This window comes from Pungitius pungitius, chromosome 16, assembly GCF_949316345.1.
Source record: "Pungitius pungitius chromosome 16, fPunPun2.1, whole genome shotgun sequence".
Lineage (NCBI taxonomy): Eukaryota > Metazoa > Chordata > Actinopteri > Perciformes > Gasterosteidae > Pungitius > Pungitius pungitius.
This window is the reverse complement of record NC_084915.1, coordinates 7842875-7864211: the sequence shown is the minus strand read 5'-3', so window position 1 is coordinate 7864211 and position 21337 is coordinate 7842875. Positions and strand designations below refer to the sequence as shown.

The 21337-nt window shown below is 41.2% G+C and overlaps 1 protein-coding gene across 1 annotated transcript in view; it reads right to left on the bottom strand.

Annotated features, from left to right (window-relative positions):
- nlgn2b (neuroligin 2b) overlaps positions 1 to 14821 on the bottom strand; it is a 45541-nt gene extending 30720 nt beyond the window's left edge. Inside the window, exon 1 of the mRNA XM_037467060.2 lies at positions 14453 to 14821. The gene's annotated coding sequence lies outside the window, so the exon portion shown is untranslated. The remainder of the gene's footprint in view (positions 1 to 14452) is intronic.
- Between the last annotated feature and the right edge of the window lie 6516 nt (positions 14822 to 21337).

Below are 21337 nucleotides of genomic sequence, written 5' to 3'. Positions count from 1 at the left end.
TTGGATGAATGTGAATGAACACAAAGCTCAAACCCAAGGTCAGAACACCTTAAATATGCACAGTAGTAAGGCTGCACACAGACGTATGTCTTTACTTACTGAGGTAGGACGGACGAATGCTTGCCTCCCTGACGTAAAGACACAAATGCTTAAAAACCCGATGAGGCGGCAGATGTTGCATGTGAGACTTACGGTAAGCACAAATTGCTCTGTTCTCAACCGCTCACATGTGACTCGCAAATGGTAGTACCCAAACATCCCTAACATCTGTTTGTGTCAACCATCCGTGAGCTGAAATGGCATGGAGCATGAATCTACAAACATAAAAGGGGATAAATTGCCACACAAATCACCAGGCTGTTTTAAGCTGTTGTTATATAACAGGTAGCTCTGTAAAATGAAGCGGTTCGAGAAGGGTATTTTATGCTGAAAATGGAATGGTCAGAGTGGTTAAAGAAAACTTTAAAAACAGAAAATGTGCCTTGGGGATTTCTTATTGCTTTGTTTCCACTTTGTTAAAAAGACAGTGTGGCTGTCAAGCTGCTGTCCTCTGCCAGTCAACATCTGTGGTCGGCAAGCAGCTAAGCAAGCCAGAAACAGAGGGTTGAGTTTTTGACTGAAGTTGCTGTCTGTGGACAGAAAAAGGGACCATTTAATCTAAAAAACAAACAAAGTCTCTATGCATTGACACCTAATCGGAACAATAACTTCCTTTTGCAGGAGACATTAATAGTGTCATTTAGAGCCGATACGCTATGACTTGACATTCAAATGCACATTATTCCAAAGCCCATGATACCCTTTGTGTATAATGGACACGTCTTACGATTGTTCCTGTCACTGAACCGGCGTCTGCACGACTTTGCTTCAGGTGCCTTCCCTTTCCTTAGTGATCCTGTGGAAATAACTAATGTGGGAAGACAGCCTGTCAAATTGTCAAAATAATCAAATATTTGTTTAGCTACTTAGTTATTTTCTAAATGATTGGAAAAGAGACTTATTATTAGTTTGAAAAAAAAAAGTAGGCAGGTTTTATTGAAACATGTTTTTCTACTACTAAAAGGATTACAGCTGGCTAGTGATGGACAACAAAATATGCTGACATTAACAAGATCGTTCTCTACATTTGTACTAATGCGCTAATGTTTTAGCATTTACAATTACCACTAGTGGCCACAGTGGCTGCTATTCAGGTGAAAAATTCATAGATAATCTTTTAAAGAAGATGCTACATGGATCCCAAAGGGCTTTGCACTTTCCGTCTTTGGTACACAAACTTATCATTAACATTAACTTATTCTGTGTGATTATAAAAGCATAAACCCTCCCATACGCTCGTCTTTCGAATTTCTTGATTAAGTCTACGACACCTTGTTACGTTTTTGGATATCGTCTCAGCGTGATCCTTCACCCATTTATGTGTACCGAACCCTGCCTGTCCTTGACTTCCGTCGAAGAATAAAATCTTTGACACGCGTTTCCTGAGTCGTGCTCTTGAGTCCTCCGATTGCAATTCATAGTCCTCTCACACTTCCTCGTCTCTTTAATCACTAAAAACGATATGAAGCACCAATGACGCTCAGGCAACAGGGTGGACCTAAACGATTTGAAAGTCCCACAATATTCGGTAAATCAATTCGTTTTAATAATGACAAACAAGGAAGTTTCTGCCTATTCTTGTTAATTGAAATCATGTGTGATGCATTTGCTTGAAACTCCCCCAGCTCAGCCGTCAGTTAAGTTTAGGTCACGACTTAAAAGTAGTGTTACTAACTGCCCAATGTCTTTTAATTAAAGACAACAGTCAAGCCCCTAAAATGTTTTGAAACCATACGACACGCCTCATAATGGAGACGAAAGCCTCTAAAGACAAGGGCAGGGCTGCAGAGGGTAATAGGCAGAGATTTGACAGACTTTATGTCAATCGAGCTTTATTCCATATTAGGATTATTGTAATAGGATCACTGTTGAACCTTCTGGGAAGAAACAAATTCATTTTTGCAGTGTATTTGTTCAAGTTGTGCAGATAAAAAAATAATCACAGCTTACTTCAACAGCGTCATTAAAGCTGTATCATCATGTTGCTAATGAGAACGTCTGTAACATATAATAGAGGCAGGCTCTGTTTTTGGCCTTACCGAGCCGTAAACCTGGGAGGATAACCAGAACAGAAACAGACATGTATTTTTTGTTTAAGGTTTTGGGGCACGATGATGTATGTTTATTTGATTGACAATAAAGAATTAAAAAAAGCAAAAGCATTTTTAAAATGTATATATATTTGTATGGCTTAATGTGTAGTTGAGCAAGAATAGTACCTAGACCATCTGCAAGCCTGTCATGGTAATGCATATGCAACATTTATTTAATACATCTTTAGACTTGTCAGTGCCAGATGCTTCAACTTAACAGAGTACCAACATCTAGTCCGACAATCAGTCAGTTTCAGCACCAGAAAGTAAAAATGTGTGCACACTGACTCATCTGATCCTGCTGTTTGTAGGCTGGCTAATTTGGACAGCTGGCGAGCTAATGTTAGCCAGCCACTGGGTTAGAAGTGGATGAAAAAGCAAGCTAACCAATTAGAGTCAGTGCACTCCCATCAAACTGTTGGTTTTATGTCAGTTTACAGGATTGTCAAGACCATAGTAGCCAGCAATTTGTTAACTAAAAATATCCTTTATGTGAATACCGTAATACCTTAGTTGTCACCATGTGAACAGAAATTTCAGTTAATTCAATATATTACTTGGCCATATTGTAGTCAGCAGGATCTTTCCAGGAGTACTTGCCAGACTGTCATCAAATTTGAAAAAAATATTGCTTGTCACCAGAGAATCATTTCTACTCATCATTATGACCCTAAGGCAAACATGTCCCTTTTGATCGGGACTAAAGCATCATCACAATTCAGATACCAAAACAGATCTATCCACAAGGAAATAGCACTAAACACTTTATTATAACTCCAATTAAACATAGCTGCAAATGTGTAAACAGGAATAAAGGCCTCCTGACTGAGCAGCAGAGGCCTCGACAAGCACAGCAACTTAAAACCAATCAACTTTTGTTATATTCCTTCACTACACTCCTGCATGGACTCACCCCCAATGGTTAACAACATGAAAACACAAGTTAGGTTAAAAAATGTATTACACAAATGAACAAGTAGAAGCCAATAAAGCAGGCTTAGTGAAGCATCAATGTAGGTTATCAAAACGGCAGCAGGGATCATAAAGCAGTTGGCGGTCTGAGCAGATAGGAGACACTAGACAAAAGGCTCTCAGTCACTGCTGCACCAGAAAATCGATATGTTGCTGTAAGTCACCACTGTTCTCTCTGTTTAACGCCTGTAGATCACATGGAGCCCCCATTATCTTACAAGTCTCCTCACCAGAACACAAACAGAATGAGATCTCTTGACGGGGGACTGCCCAGACACTTAAAAATACGGTGAACATGTCTGCCTCTGGGGGACCGTTAATTTGGATTCATCCAAGTGTTTTTGGTAGTTGTGAGTGGGAGAATGTGTCATACTCAGGCCAAGTATTGTGCACAATCTGATGACACACTAATTAGCGACAATCGAGGTGAAATGCTAGCTGCGTTAGCGTGTGCATAGGTGTCTGTGGGCGATGCGCACAGTTTGAGGGAGCAGTCTGACAGCTGCTTTGCCTCAAGCTTAAAGCTAATTTAAGAATAGAATGGCTCACAAGTTAAAGAGAGAGGACACATTTGCCATGTTGACACGGTTGCCCGGTCTCAATGACACCCAAAAATGTGAACAATGATGCTCATGATACTCTTTTTTTTTTTTTTTTCTTAGTCTAGGAAAAATAAAATGAAGGAAACAGAAAAGGCTGTTGCAAGGATGAAAACCATACATAAAAGCATGTCTAGCGGGGCGTAATTTAAAAGGCGATTTACTGGATAACATTGAAATAACTAGCATGCGTTCCTCGGGCAGGTACGTTCGTGCTCACTCCCCCCAGCAGAACTGCAATCCGCTTTATTCTTGACTCAAGAGTGAACGGAGCCTGAGGATCTCCGAAAGTCTGGATGTGGCCAGGGGCCAGACGTTGCTTTAGCCTACTTTAAATGATCATTGAGAAGTGATGACAGCGAGCCAGCGCTCAACCATATCGCACAGGTTTACATCACGCTTTAGCCGCTAGCTTGAAGATACACTGGTGCATTGATTGACAATGCTCTTGCTTGGTGTTTTCAAGGGTATCACATTTGTCCGAGGGCTCCAAAGTAATACACTGTTAATGTGTGGCTCGTGTTCTTGATGTGGATGTGTTATGAACATTTGGCTGGCAATGCGCGAGTCTGACTAATTCATTACCGGCTGTGACAGCCACATCCGACTGACAAGCAAATTCTTCTCCCTTTATGGGGAGAATGTCTTGATAGGGCTTGTGGTGAGTTAGTGAAATAAAACGGCATAAAAGCCTTGGGGATAGGCTACTTTGCAAATCATCGCTATTATTATAATAACATAATGCCTTGGGAGAAATATTCCAGACTCACTAGAGAGAAAAGGCCTACACTGTAAATGCACATATGCTACTATGTGAGTGCAGACTTACACTTGACAACCATTTTAATTTACTGTCATAGAACAAATCCTGGGTTGCCAAATACATTTTAACTGAAAGTATTCTGGAAAATGGCTTTATTTCAGCATCATCAACTTTACTTCAACATGTTGTGTATATAATACGACACCTGAAGCTCTGGATTAATAGCGACAAATCAAACGTCTGCTTCTTTTTACTGTTACAGTTCATTGAATAACTGGCCGAAAGATAATCCTCATGCAACTCCGTGTTATAGCCACACAGCAGAAGAAGGTTTGAATCGAGTGAGAGGTCAAAACGAGAAAGGAGAAGAGCATGTCATAAAAGAGGTGACGGGGAGTATAGAGAGTGGAGACCAATGGCAGAAGAGATAGAGGGACAAGCTGTGGTGGCTGAAACGGAGGCAGGTGCAGGCAGCACTGGTGACATGGTTATGTGGTTTGGGGGGATGTCAAGTTAAAGCTCATCATCCTGTAATCCCCTTTCTCAAAGCCCCACCACACTGATAGTTTGTGATACAGACTTAAAGCATATGCAGAGGACTTTAAACACAGAGTCTCCATCAGTGACGTCATTCCTACTGCCCAGGAACAATGACACGAGAGCAAAGTATAATGCAAGAATATTAGATTATAAAGTGAAACCTTCACAGCAATGTTGACATCTAGCTTGTTTTGGGGCCCCAAAAGTATTTGGTTGTCATGTCAGGGTTAAGATCAATGCTAGGCTGCCTTCTTCTAAAATTGGGATGTTATGTACAAAGTCGGGTTGCGAGCCGATCCCTTCGTGAAGCTGAAAATCAACACTGACAAACATTGTTTTCTTTCAAATCAAATGTGCAGGTATGGAATCAAATCCAAGTCACCGTACTTTTTGTATTGCACAGTACACACACTTTCAAACAGCCATTCTGCCATGAAGTTTCCCTCGCAACTCATTTCAAAGCAATTTCATTTCAGTTATGTCAACAAAGCCGTCGCTTGGCTGTTAGCTGATGTTTTAGAAAACTGCAGTTGGGGAAGAAAATATTTTTTTGTGTGAAATATCTGAACAAGTACAGTATATTATTGGGAATTTTGTTATAGATGAAATATTCTCTAATATACTGCAAGGCTTTTTTGGATTCAATGCAATATTCTATTAAGCTTTGCGAAGGTGGTATGATCAATAAAACATTTTTTTAATGCAAACTGTAAAATTCAATCAAACATCTCCTCCCGGCTGTAATACGAAGCTTAATAATCAACATTGATTTTAGGTGTAAATGACCGCCTTACATGATAGTGGATGCATTTACAGTAGGTCTGCACTAATAGGTGAGTGGTTACAAAAGCCCAAACTTTGGGAGTGAATCAAATTGCCCTGCTGCCTGAAATAATTTGAATTGTTTCCATGCTTAACTGAATATTTATCACCATCTCTGTTGTCACAGAATCAAGCGGACTTGTGCATTGTTCGTATCATGCTATCAAAACATGTGTAATTTAGTCATGTTTTGAATTTTTACAGTTGAAGTGTTTCCATTCTTAGATGTTCTAAAGTCATTTGCATAATTAAATCACAGGTATCCACTTACATACATGTGTTTTTAAAATGTACATCAAAGGTAAGTATTTTATCACCTGTTGCCATCCAAGCCTCAGTAGACAGTGGGGTCGCTTAGAGAGCATCTTGAGAGCAAGTGGATACACGTGTAGCCACAACAATCTTACGTAATTTCATGTAAGCAAACATAAATACTAGGCTGTAAAAAAACACATGGCTGACAGTTGAATACTACACACAAGACATTTAGACAATAATACTCATTATACAGTCAGGGCTGACGGGTGGTGGGGACAGGTGCGGGCATTTGCAGTCTCTGTAACCATGTGGGCAGATAAGGACTGTGCTGGAGAAGTGGTGTGAGATTTAAGATGAAGTAGCACGAGTTACCACAGAAAGAACAATGACTTATATTAGTGACAAAAAGTGATATGTAGATGGGATGAGACAAAAATTCTGCAGTGCACCTACGGATGTATCTGTTAAGGTTCATGGACAGTGACAGGTGGGAATGAAGGGGAGATACCAGGACAAGTGAAACTAAGGAAATGATCATTTGAGGTGAGAAAAATGTGAGGCTGAGCAAACATACAGTCTTTATGAATCAGAACCATTGAAGTTTATTGTGGAGAGATCTGTTTAAGCTACTCGGTTTACCTGGTAATAGCTATTCAAAGCCACAGCCTCCTTTCCTTGACACAAGAAATTGAGTGAGACTTCGTTTGAAGTGGCCAAACATATTCAATTTAATTGGTGTTATTCATTATAGACGAAAATTTGCATAGAATTATTTGCTATATTTAGGGCTTTGAATTTTTATGGCCATGGCAGCAAATGTGAGCTCCACTATTACTCACAGATGTTGTTACACATACAAATGTATACTTCAAATACATTTCATGTTGCTTGAAATAATCATTTGGATAAAATGGATTCTTACAACATTTTCACTCAATATACAATTTCAGTAAAATGAATAATAAACAACTATTTGTAATCATTGTCCATCTCACCCAAACACTCTGTTTGCCATTTTAAAACCATCACCTTGGCAACAGTAATGTTCATTGCAGCAATCACCTTGGCTACTATCATTATTATGCTATTCAAAGAATTATCAACAAAGCTTTTCATAATAAACGGTACGTTTGTACCATAGAGCACTGTACATCAGACTACATGGAAAATGCTCTTTAACATCGGAGATGCAACTCCTTACGTTGCGTCAAACAGATGAACAACTTGGGAGAGGCCGCATATTTTATATTGAATAAAGTCATTTTAAAAGTTCTAAAAAATAAAATAAAATCATCTCTTTTTGCAAGGCCACTTGCCATTGTATTACATCCCCAAGTATCATCAGTCCATTGACTTCTTTGGTCAGAAATGGTGATTTGTGTGTTTGTCAGTCCTTTCTTAGAGAAAAAATATTCTCTTATTCTCCAGCCATTTGGTTACCCTTCTTGTGTTTGTTTAGCTTGTGTTTTTAAATGCTGCTAAAATAAGGCTCCCTGACTGCTATAGTAATACACTGTAATCCAGATGTTATCTGAGTATCGCAAAAAACATTTATATTTCAGAAATGCTGGGATAACATGCATTTGTCGACAGACAAACCCCAATTCAAAAGTGTTCATGTTCTCTGCAATAGCCATTCAACGTATCAATTGAATCTATAATCTTAAAGTGATCTTGGTGCCTGACCGTCACTATATTTTAACAGTTGCCTAAATCAAAAGAGTTTTTCTATCATTAACCAGGATCAACCAGCAAGTTGCCAACAAAAAACTCCCAGAAGGGACTTTGATCACAGACATTCCTGACAATGTCTGAAAATATGCAAGATGATGGCTAAATTTAGGGCATGGGGATTTACAACACTGTTGGAGATGCAACTAGTCATGTGTTATTACACTCAAAAAATCAATAAATACACAGGGAAAATCAATTATAATTTCATAGTATATCTACAGACATAATAAAGGCTGCTCTAACATCATGTACGTGGGGACATTGTACAGGACGGGATAAGGAATCTAGATGCACGCCATAGGGGAAACATTGCACATTTAGAAACAGAGGATCAATAACAAATGGAAGCAGACGTCCTGAAACATAAGCCTGCTTCAGCGTCTCAGACTGGGGGAATGTTGACTCAGGATCATCATTCCTTTGAGTAAATACATACAGTTTACTTTGGCACGCTATTCAAGCTGCCAACAAGGCTGGCTAAATTTAAACGTTGCCTTATGAGCACTGTCACGTTCAGTGTGCCTTTACTGTTGGGCTAGCTGTGTTGGATTAAGGCGCTGAGACTCGCTGTAGGTGGGATGTATTCTGCTAAAATAATTCTTAAACCCCAAATTCCTGTATTCCAAAGATACTGTGACCTTATAACTCGCTAAATTCTGACAACGTGAGACTTCTCCTATAGTCTTGGCATAATAAATGACCTTTAGACATTTTTTTTAAGTAGTAGTAATCCGTACATATTTTTATTTACAATGTGCTTGGTAAAATATTTCAACAAAAAGTAGATAACAACACATTATCACAAGAATTTGTTTCAATAAGCTGACACCAAAACCTCAAACTAAAATTGGACATCATGCCTCATTTAGCCTGACAGCCAAAAACAAAAAGCCAAACGTTAAATGAAGCCGTGCCCATTCATTGACAGAATGCTAGTCTTTAGAGGTCAGCGCTTTTTAAACATGGGCTCTCATTCTTATTTAGAGGAATGGAGCATCGAGTTGTTCACGGCAAGGCACCTGCATGCCATTGGCTGATCAGTATCAACTGACTCCTACGGTCACCTTTTAGCGGACAGCCAGGCAATTAGGTGGTCTCGATAATCCGTCAAGCCCTCTCGCTCTTGTGATTATTCATGTCGCTTCTTCCGGTACAGGGTCGTACGCCGCACCGACTCTCCGGTGCTGCTTGGTCATCTGTTAACCACCGTGAAATGCGGTGCATTGTCCATCAGGACATCTATTTGCAACAAATCGTCCTGAATCCTTTGATGCAAGTGTCTGACTGAACCCTTTTTGCAAAGGCGCTGAACAAAGCAGTGGTTTTAGCGATGTACAACAGCCTGCATAGTAGACTTCACTGAAGCTGATCTTCGTGTTCATCAAATATAAATTGTCCAATGGGGTGTTGGATAGTGGAAAAAACGCTACAAAAATATGCCACGGTGTTATATTTACGCTCAACATAGTTTATATGTATCTATAGCAGTGAAAAATAAAATCCAATAAATGTTTAACACTGTATTGAAACAAGCCAACACAAACAACAGCTATTATTCATGGGAAAACAGCCAAACACAGCAAACATAAATCCAAACTGAGAGATCCTTTTTAAAACAAATCACTTGTTCGTAATAAAGCCTGGGAAAATTTTTAATTGAGACATGACTAGAATGGATTTTGATTTGTGATTTGATTCATTCTTCCATTTGGAATGTGGTCCAACAAAACGGAAATAATATAATCATTTATAACCCATTCCATGCGTAATTACAATGTGTATATGTTGTCTGGGTATCCGTTTCCATCTGCATCAACGCTGCCGGGCGTTTTTGAGCCCCTTTGTGTTCTTCCACTTGCACCGGCCTCCTGATTCTGCTTTATTCTGGCTGACTTGCAGGTCAACCCTTTGCACTGCTGATGAGTATTAATGTTTACTTTATCTTCAAACTACAGGTCTTGGCCTTTTGAGAATTTGAGAGCAACCCTGGTATTTCCTGGTTCATTTGAACAGAAGAGACCCAAGGGCCGCCAATGAGGTCGCATAAAGATGACTTTCCGCAGTAATCTGGAATCACCTCCATTTTGGACTGTAACGTATGAAATACTAGGATTAATCGTCATTGACTACAACAGATTTTTTGAATTTCCAGTCGATGTATGTTAATCTTTACTCATATTTTGGATCTAGTTACACCTCCAGCGTTATAGTACAGTAGCTACAACGGTTTTCCAAAATGTGTGCATTATCATTCACAAGACAGGAAGGACATCTGTGTATCTGATTTTTTCACTGGGCCACACTTGATTCCTGCTCGGGAGGTAAAGAGTAGGTGGGGGCATGGTGATTAACATTTCCTGTTGCGCATCTCATTAGGCGTTAGAGTTTCTCACTGTTGCTTCATACGGCAAAATTAACTGACCATTATGTTCCCATCTGCAAATGTAGAAAGCATGACATTTAATTAATAATAAGTGGGCTACCTCACCAATGTGTCACCGAGGCCACATTTCAAATTGTATAGCTGTCCATTTCATGTCAACACTGCCCACATCTTTCTAAAGAGCAACAGCTGCTTAATGCGTGTGCTGTGTCGGTGATTTACCATCCGACAGTTCAATAACAAACTACCACTGCTTGAAAATTACCGATTTCGATTTCCTAAAGAGGACATCCCATGGCAAATTTTAATGCCAGCTCAGGCTTGTGTATCACTGCCCACAACATATAAGGGAACTAAGTGTTACAGCCGCTTAATGGATCATGTCTGATGAATTGAAGGGCCGAACTCTGCAATTCAGGAAAGGTCGCTTGTCTCGTTTTAATTGGCTTGCATCTCTGCTGCTAATAAAATACATTACATTAGCAGACATTTTAATGGTGTTTGGTGGGATATTCTTTGCACACTTTGCAAGACAGGACATCCCTTACGCCGGGTTATCTCATTGATGAGTGCTATGTTATATTGTTCAAAGAAGATGGTTACCATGGTATTTGACCGGGGGTTTTCTCTCTCTCAGGTTTACTTTGCTTACGGATGATGGGTCAGGTCAAGCTATTCTCCTGCTTTTCTCCCACTTGGTTGTGACGTGACTGAGAGCAAGGTCATTTTAACCTTGTGTGTGTCTGATTTTACATAGAATTGAAATCCTCAAGCTAATGAAAGCAGCTGCACCATTAATCCAGGACACAATGAAGGTTTTATGTAACGGTGATGTAGCTTAGTGTGAAACTAGTCAATCGTGGAGATCATGTATCATGTACGGACAATAACCGTTGTCACGCCTCCAAGCTGGTCAAACACTAGGCGATATGGGCTGGATTGTAATGCTGTTCGGGTCCTGGCTTTCTTGCATTAAGATAATTGTGCTTCAAACACAAAGAAACACAACATAGCAACTTTCCAGAATGAAGTCACATGATGTGTCTGTTTTTGGGCAATAAGTGCTGGACACAAACCAATGGGACATGTTGCCCATGGAGCAGTGAGTCTCCAAGTTTTGTCCAATGCCAATATGAGACACATCAGTCCGAGAGATTTTGAGGAATGTTCTTGACACATATCTGAGGGCTCAGGGTAGTCCTACACTAAAACATTGGAGAGCACAGCATAGGAGGGCTGTCCTGGGGACTTTTAGAGCACTTGAAACACTTTTTTGTAAGTGCAAAATCCTGCAGTCCCTCCTTAGGGGACTGTGCCACAGTTCATAGAGTAGTGAAACACAGGCACAACATGGGGAACTCCAGAAAAAGAGAAATCAACGTAAATACAAAAAAAAACAATGACAATTTCATGCAGCAGATTTGAAAAGTACAATCGTTTTTAAGTGTTGATTTATTTATGTGCTCTAACTTTAATGACTGCTGGTTTATGTGATGCCAAGCCTTTATCACTTAAATTCCATTTTAACGTTTCAGCTATAGAGTATTAATGTGTTTGGATCACTATTACACCAATTTATCGGCTGGTTTAAAATTCATGACTGAATAAAGGTTTCATCAACTACAGTATTCAGAATTTAAATACTATATATATAAATATTATACTATATATACACTGTGTGCACTTTGATCGACAACCATGCAGTGGTCAGTTAGCAACTACAAAATATAATTTATCCCAATTAAAACAACTCCTAAAGCTGGTGTAGGGAAATATCACGATAAAGTGACTCGACTGTTCCCTTGAAACGCTGGGCCTCGGAGCACTGGTATTTCACTGGTATATTCAGCAGATAAGCTACAAAAAGCTTGGCATAAACCCATGTGCTCCTCAAAGAAAGCTCGGATGTTTATCATACTTATGTAAGACTATGTTTATGCATGAATATCTCACTATACACCTTCAGAAACTTCACCTTGCTCATTCACATGTATTTTATTACACATCAAGACTAAGCTAACTTTATTATGGATTGTGTCCAGTCTTGTTGATGTTGTCATCCAATCCATTAAGCTGCCATTCTTTCTATTTTCATTAGGGACCATGCACTAACCAAACACCATATTAACATGCAAGTAATTCTTTTTTATGCAAAGTAATCACCTTTTTGAGGGGCTCGACTTACTTAAAACATATGGATATCCTGCACACACACATCACATGGTGTACCGTAAACCCAACAGGAAGTTGGTCATTTAATGTGCTCAGCCCTCTTTGGCCTTTACCATCCTTCATCTAACTTGTCCAACAAATGTCACCAGACTTATTTCTAAGTTGGTCAGTACAGTCTAGAACGTTAAAACTAAAACCTATCTAACATGTGCGCTTTCATACAATATTGTTGGTAATAGGAGGTAATAAGTTGCGGTAACCCAAGCTTACATTTGCCCCTAATCGTTTCCCTACAGTGGAATTCCTTTTTTATTTTCACTGTTTGCCCCCTACAGCTAATCTGGCCTTTTATTGCACTAAGCGAAAAGTTACCTTTCCATTCTTCTGGGTTAGCCCCGCCCCTTTTAAGAGGTATTAATGTTATTGTTGGGTGGCCTTATTGCAACCCCCCCCCCCCCCCCCCCTCGACATGCACAACAGTGCAAGGGCCAAATCACCACTGCTTGTCACTATGATTCCATTTATCTATTTGTCTCCTGGATACCGAGCAACATCGTGCTCACCAAAATATTGGTGTAAATAAATAAAATACTGGTTTCCAATGTGGTATCTTTCCAAGCAATACAAACAATGGTACAATAGTACACATATTAACTCTTGATCACAAGATTTGTGATGTCACTGCACTACATACTAGTAAAGCAAAGGATCACCCGACAATATAATGTTAACATATCTTACGGATCTTGTTGCTAGTGAATAAGACACAAAATGGATCCATTTCAGAAATAGTTAATCATTTTATTATCTTGGAAAGAATGAAAGTCTTAAATGTTCCCAAAGGACTTTCAATTTGGGGATTATGGGTACATCTTTGCCAAATCATTGCGTTTTTTTCTTCTCTATATATTGACAACATTAGGATTTGGCCCCTGCCTTTCTCATAAGTATATTCACTTATATCACTGTTCTTTTCTATTTGAGTAAGTGTCCAAATGCCATTTACCGAGTTGACCTGACGCTGGCTTAAGAAAGCAATCCCAGCTATTCCAACAGTACACCAACACGAGTAATGCCAAATTCTGCAAAAGTCTACAAAATCACTTTATTGGTTTTCTAATGGATTTTAAATGTCACTCATTCTTTGCTAGATGCTCCAAATAGGTGGAAGAAACACATTCACTTCCCCAAAATGAAAATAAACCATTTCTCATCCACAACCTGTCAGAACAGAGGTCCTGTTGTCTGCCATTAACGGAGCACTGCCCAACCACCACTGAATATTAATGGAGCCTGTCCCTGGATCATCAGAGTGTGTGCATTTAATTCACAATCCTATCTGCATCTTCTAGGACACAGGCTGTGTGTGTCTTTTTGTGCACACTCTGTGTATGTGTGTGTGTGTGTGTGCGCGCGCGCGCTCGTGTTCATAAGAGAGGACATCTTCTGAGCTCAAGGCCTGTCACACACTCTGGTTGACACTTGTTCCGTTGCAGCGCCAACGAAGCGACAATACAGCAGTCAATAGATGTAATAAAAGCATTTTGAAAACAATCCTTGCCATGGGAGACGGGACACCGTTGGAGCCCAGTAGAGAAGAGCAGCCCGGGCTGACTGACAGCCTACATGATGTGTTGATTCCAATTAAATCGTCTTGTTAGCGGCTTGGTTAAAACGTCAGAATACCAATTTTTGAAGGCACACGGTCGGCTGATCCTTCGCCGATGTGACATCTCACAAACAGGCCAATCGAAGGCTCCCGCTGAAAGGAGGATGAAAATGTGTGCAGTTCCTCCTCGCGTCTCATGTGTATTCAAGAACACGACAATGGCAACAAAGTGGCACAAGGATTAACACTGCACTCTCATTCCCCAATTGTGACAGTGCGTCAAGATGGATAACGTGCGCAATGTGCAAAGTCACCAAAGCGTACGGATTGCGTACACATGCAACCCATGATGGACAGAAAAATCTCCAGTCACGTTCAGGAGAGGTAGAGGTTGGACACACGGCTTACCTAAAAGACGCGATGCAGGCACTGGGAATTGTGATGGTAACGATGACGATGGCCCGTCCGTCCAAACACGAGTCTTCTTTTCTAAACCTCAGCCGGCGTGTTGATGGTGTTTTAACTAGGCCATTTTTTTCCCCTGATCGCAATTATTTCTCAGGAGGATAACGCGTCGCAGGCTTCCGCGCATCAGTACACCTTCTCGGTGTCCGTCTTTCTCCGGCTTTTCCAAAAAAAACACACCTCATACTGCCCCCTCCTCCTCTCATCCCTCTCCGACAACACCCCGCTATGTTCCTTATCCACGGAAATTTGACTTTTTTAATGTTGCGAGATGCAGCAGCAGCGAGTATGATTCAAACATAGGAAGGGGGGGGGGGGGAGGGGGGCGCTCACAGTGAAATAAATGCGTAACGCTATAGCGTCAAGACTCTGCGCGATGCCTCAAAAGTCAACGCAGTCATCTGTCCTCTTTTCCACGTTTTTCCATGCTGATAATAATCCACGGTTTGTCGCCCCCCCCACCCCCCCCCCCACTCCCTCCCCCCCCCTCTCTCTCTCTCCGAGAAGGCACAACGAGAGTCTTCAAAAAAATAAAAAATAAAGAGAGGATTGATGTGAAATAGCCCTGTAAGACACCCCAGCAAAAAAAAAGGCAGGTGTCCAATCTGTTCTCCGCGCGCCTGCGTGATGCTCTGTCTTGGTTTCACTTGGCGTCTGATGCTCTGGAAGAAAGAGGCTCGGGGAGAGAAAACGGCGCGGTGATCTTCAAATATTTGGATGCAGTGATATTATTTTGAAGCCCCGATGGCTGCACTGAAAAGGATCCCACGACTTGCGCGCGCTCTCTCTCTCTCTCTCTCTCCCTCTCTCCCCCTCTCCCTCTCTCTCTCTCTCTCTCTCTCTCAGTGCGGTTTCATCGCCTCTCTCGCTCATAGGATAGGACAGATAGTTCAATCCCACAGCTAGTTGTCATGACGAGGAGGTGCGACGCATAATTCAGTGAGCAGGCGCTTGCGCTGCTGAAAACGACGTGTGAAAGGAATAGAAAAAATAAATCTGCCGTTGGTTCGGGGTTTGCTTTGATTGCTTTTGGATTGAGGATCTGCACTCGGCTGACGTCACGTCTTTTTCATTTTAACGCCAGACATCTGCATCTCACACCGTTAAAATGTATGATAGGTTGAGGGGATTTATTTTTACTTCAATTTTAGCAGAGACCTGCTAATTTCAATGTTTTTAAGTTAACTCTCATTTCCATTGAAATGTTCTATTTTCGCCAAAGCTGGTTGAAAAACACTGCAATTGAATATTGCTGACACACTGAAAGCATGTGACTATATGGAGGCAGCTTCGTCTGACGTCAAAGAAAGCTGTAAACACAACTCTGGCTCTTTCACAGCTAAATACCACTAAAGCTAGAGGCTGATTCTGCCTGCTTGTAGGTGTCGTCAGGGAGAGTCAACCAGAGTTTAGGAAATGAATCCACTCTGTTCAGCCTAACAATTTACCAATTACTAAACATTACCTCACACAAAATGAGTGAACATTATCTTTATTCAGTCATTGACACCGGAAAGTGAAACACAACCTAACTAATGGTTCATGCTGCATTTGAGTGACTTTGGCATCTATGCTGGAAACAGGTGGATTGACCCCTTTGGATTTAGAGTTCAAGTATCCCGGGGTGTTGGTCCCTGGGAACAAATGAGACGTAGCACGAGATACACTGGCAGACCGGTGTCACGTCCGCAGTGATGCGGGTGAAGAGGGGGCTGAGTCTGAAGGTGACACTCTCAATTTACCAGTCATCGATCCATGCTCAAACACTGCATCCATGGTCATCATGAGTGAGATGATGAAACCCAGGACTCAAAAGGGACAAAGAGAAGAACTTATAACCAAGGTGGCTTTGTGCTGAACTGAGCCTGTGGAGGCGGTTTAACCATTTTATGAGGTTGCCTCTGGGACACTTGACAGGACATCCTCTGGGCATGTCCAACAGGGAGCTGATCTGGGGATGAAATATCCCATTTGCTCGGGAAGGCCTCGGGACGCCCCTCTTTATGATATGTGGCTGGAGGAAGATGTCTGTGTTACTTAGCTGTATACTATACTACTATACTCGTCTGTTTTTGCTTGGACAGACATTTAATTTGCCTTAATTTTACCTCTAACTGTATAGTGGGACTTTAGATCCATAAGAAGTTAAGGGCAAACATTTTTTTCTCTCTGATATTCGATAGGCAACATAATTTAAAAGACAACGTTTTTAAACCAGAAATTCTTACTTTGTAGAGAGAACTTCTTTATAAATTACCTTGTCTGTTACAAACTGATTCAGAGTGAGTGTTTTTTATTTATAGATTGTCTTCTCTGGATTGCATCACAGCATCAAGCCTTTCATCATCACCACACTCCAATGGGAGAATCGGAAAACTTTGCAGTGGCTTGCAGTCAGCTGCGGTGATATAAGCACACCATTGTGTAATGGGGTTGAAAGAGGGGGGGGGGGGGGGGATGCATAATTGGTAGAATGAACAAGGAGAATGCCTTTGACTTATGAATTCTGGTGCGCTAAGAATTACACTTAGTGGTCAATGTTGTCCAGAAAAGCCAACATCAAGAATAACGACACCTTTTGACTGAACCTTAAGCCAAGGGAGGTTCCACATGAAGAATGAGGAAGGAAATTAGATGGCGGCAAAGTTCATCCAGTCCAATCTGCAGGAGGGGACAGAGAGAAAATTTACAAGCGTGATTATCTTTCTACATTTGTGATGTGTTAGTTACCAAAAGGGAAGTGTCAGGAGAATTTAACGGAGAAGAAGGTTTACTGTAGTGAAATGTTATCATTCATTAGTATCAAAGTGTTAACAAAACTATAGCCAGTAAATTTGAACTGAAAAATAATGCAAAATGAATTTAAATGTATGAAGAACAGTGGTGAGGCAAACCTCAGGGTCCACGTGTTTCCACTCTTCAGATGTTGGAGAACAGCTCACTCTGCTGGATTCAAGCTGCTATTGCATCTGTGGGCACTTCTGCTGTTTGACATTGTTCATTTGTATGCATTTGTTTTTGTTAAAGGGGACACGATTCAAGCTGACATTTACTGTTACTAAAGGACTATAATGTCTTAAGTGTAAATTTCATATACATGGTGATTGTAATGATTTTCATGGTTGAGAAAGCAGTTCTGTAATACTCTGATTTGATGTTCAAGTTCACAGTCTGTTTGTCCCCCTGCCATCGGGGAAAGGGTACAGAACTAGACCAACAGCACAAACAGAGTGAGGAACAGCATATTCCCCACAGCTGTAGCCTCCATCACCTGACACACACACACACACACACACACACACACACACTAAATCTTATTTTTTACCTTACCTAACGTTTTTATTCCTTATGTTGATTTTTATCTTCAGTAATTTTTTCCCTTTTTTATTCCTTTTGTGTTTTGTTTATTGCAGTTGTTCGCGGCTACCAAACATTTCATTGAAAAAGAACAATGACAATAAAATCCTCTTCATCTTTATCTGATTTTGTTTGTCTATTTTACGCTGAATGAGAAGCTAATTTAATAGAGAAATATTATGTTGTTATGAAGACTTGAAATTAGCCACTTAATATTTATCCTAAGCGTATATTCATTTTTTGTAGAATAGTATTAGAAATACATCCTCAACCAGAGGAGTCGCCACCTTTTAGCTATCGAGAATGTTTTTTTAAGGCACTTCTTCACTTTTCAGACTTTAAGGGCAGAGTAACTGTGAAATGTCTTAAACAATTACACCCCCCCCCCCCGTCCCCCCTTAACGATTTTGTGCCATTATAACTCTCATCCAAAGCAATACAATATTCCAATATGTTGTCATCTACATACAAGCTAAGACTACTGTATACAAGGGGGTCTTTTCAACCTGGCTCCTTAGTATACAAGATATGGAGAAATCCACTACTAGTAACAAAATAAAAATGTCCATGTGAAGAATAAGGAGTATCCGAGGAAAGCACAAGAGAAGATAGGAGAGAACATTTAGAAACCCGATTGCAAATAGAAGTTGGACTCTTCTGTATATATTTAACACCCATTTAATTGCTCTCCCTCCGCACCTTCCCTTTCTCTCTTTCTCACTCAGCCCCCCTCCGTCCTGTTTGTAACACTTTACCGTCTCCCTATCCATAGCTATGCCTTTAATAGGATGAGGGAAATCATGTTAAGGGATTTAAAACCTCCGCAGTAAAATGCTGTGGCTTTGCCAAGCTCACTCTCTGTCGTTCAGTTTTCACGTTCTCAGTCTTCTCTCTCCTCTCACCGAATTATTGTTCACTCTCAAAGAACATGCACTAATAACAGAGGTCCAATGTTTGGCCATTTGTGTCAGTGCATTTCTGTACATGATGTACGGCAAGGTACATGAAAAGTTCAACAGCCGTGAGAGCTCTGGTTGGCTGGATCATTTATAGGATCTCGGAGAGCATTAAATATTGGAGATAAGATTAGGAGAAGTCTTAATCTTCGGATGGAAAGAACCCTGTGACTGTTCAGTTTTTCGAGGAGCTAAACTTGAAGCTTGCTTTTCAATCAGAGTGATGAGAGGGAACTGGATGTACTGGTGTGTCCCAGTTTCTTTATTGTATCCAAATTTTCCAAAGACCTTCTAAATCAGTCTTAATCCATTCTGACTGGATTAAACAGGCCCACTGAAAATTACAATATGATGATCTGTGAGGAGCGACGTGTTTTATTTAATAGCTTCATTAGAATAAGACAGATGGGACACGATGGGATGGGGCATGTGGGTCATCCATTGATGTAGTAAAGCAGATGACCACATTTTAATTTAGCCTAGTATTTTTCTTTCCTCCCCTCAGTTAATTCTGTAGTTCTACATTGAAGTTAATATTTGATGTTTTGCCACAGCCCCCACTTGTTCTTTATTTGTAATATAGAATAAACTAAAAAGGCCGGGAAAGATTATTTTAATTCTCAATAAGTATAGTTTTTGTCAGAAAACTGTTTAAAAAAAGTCCAGTTCACAGGGCTTAAAGAAACTTCAATTATGGAATGGAGAAAAATCCTCAGATGTAAGGATCTGGTTGAAGAAAAATCTTTGACATTTGTTCTTCAAAACTGACCCAAACATTATGTTAACGAACATAATGACCAATTATTGTTCAGTAAATCAACTAATTTTTTAATAGACTAATTGTTTCTTCAACTTCAACTTCTCACTCCTCACTTTGATCAAGAGATTTGAAATGTTACATTCTCGCCTGCATTTAAAAAGTGAATATACCAAAAACATTCTCATATGATATCAGCAGATAACTTTTGTCACCTTCAGCGTGCAACTCACCAATCAGATCCAAGCATTCCCCCCATGCAGAAATATATTGCGATCAGAATCACAATACAAAAGGAATGCAGTTTGTTATTCATGGTGAATCACTTTATACTTCCTTATCTTCTCACATTTTAATCCTTTTGTCTGAGTGCTGAATTATTTTGGGGGGGGAATGAAAGAAAATCCTAAAATCGAGAAATGCCCTTGCAGTGTGTTTCAAGGACGCAGCAGCAGAGTCAGTTGCGTGTCGTGTGCAGCAGGAGGTGCTGCTGCCTGTGCACCGCGTTCTTCTTCTTCCTCTAATCCTGTAGCACCGCTGTCAGTGGGCGATAGTCACGCTCCGTGGGTAAGACTATCGGGGGAGGAGAGGACCAAGGATCCAAAAGAAAGATGGCAGGATTCAAAGGGGCCGCCACGGCAAATGGTGCTTTAGTAAGGTGTGAAGAGGAAAAAGTGGGGAGCATGAGTGGGTCAAAGTGTTGTGTGCACGTGCACTTGTGTGTATGTTGGCTAAACCTGGATGGCTGACCCTTAAGGGCGTTGTTCGGTTTAGCAGAACTACTTTTTCTCCTCAGTGGCTGCCTCCTCTCTGCCCTCTTTCTCGGTCTTCCCTGACTGGCTTCGGACCAAGCCATCATTGTCTAGTGTTACCTTTGTCCACTACCCCCCTGCACACACACACACACCTGGCGTCTCTCTCTGTCTCCTTTTTATAACTGTGAAATACCCCCTTATCCTCATTCTCTCCTTGAGGCCTTTGTCTCTAGGAGTCGCAGGTGAAATTAGAGGATATCATTTCCTACAATCAGCAGAATCTGGTCCTCAGCACCCCCCCCCCCGCCCCCCCCTTCCCCTCTCGCCCTTCCGCCCACCCCCTGCTTCTCACACAAATCCCCACCTTGGCCAGGGGGCAGAGAGGAGCACCAGCAGTCCCAGTGAGAAATCCCCCCCCTCCCCCTCCGCCCTCTTCGTTCCGCCTTCCACATTGGGTCACTTTCATCTTCTGATCGCGGGGAAAGAACAAACCCGACGCAGAGGAAAAGAGGCACTAATGAGGACGGGAAGCAGATGAGTGGATCTCGATCCAGTGTGTGCGTGAAATGGAGAGAGTGTGTGGGGAAGGGCGCAGGAGGGAGGTGGGAGTCACACTGAAGACAAGAAAGAAAGTGAAGGACGAAGAAGAGGAGGCGATGTGAAGGGAGGACCGGCAAACCTCTCATGCACGGACATATCACACACACACACACACACACACACACACACACACATTCTGCACATCGCTCGTTGAACCAATCTGCCACGGATAAGAAGATTATGCCTCCGAGTTTCCTCGAATGTTTTCCGCTGTACCCCCTCAACCACCGCAACCCATCCCCCACCCTCACGACGCACTGTGTCTCTCCTCTCCAGGCTGCGGCGTGGATGCCCCGGTGTTACAAAGCTCAAGTTCCATAAACACAGCTGCGTGCTCTCACTCGTGACCCCAAAGACGCACCCTGAACACACCATCCTGGGCCTGGTTGCAGCGAGCCTCATA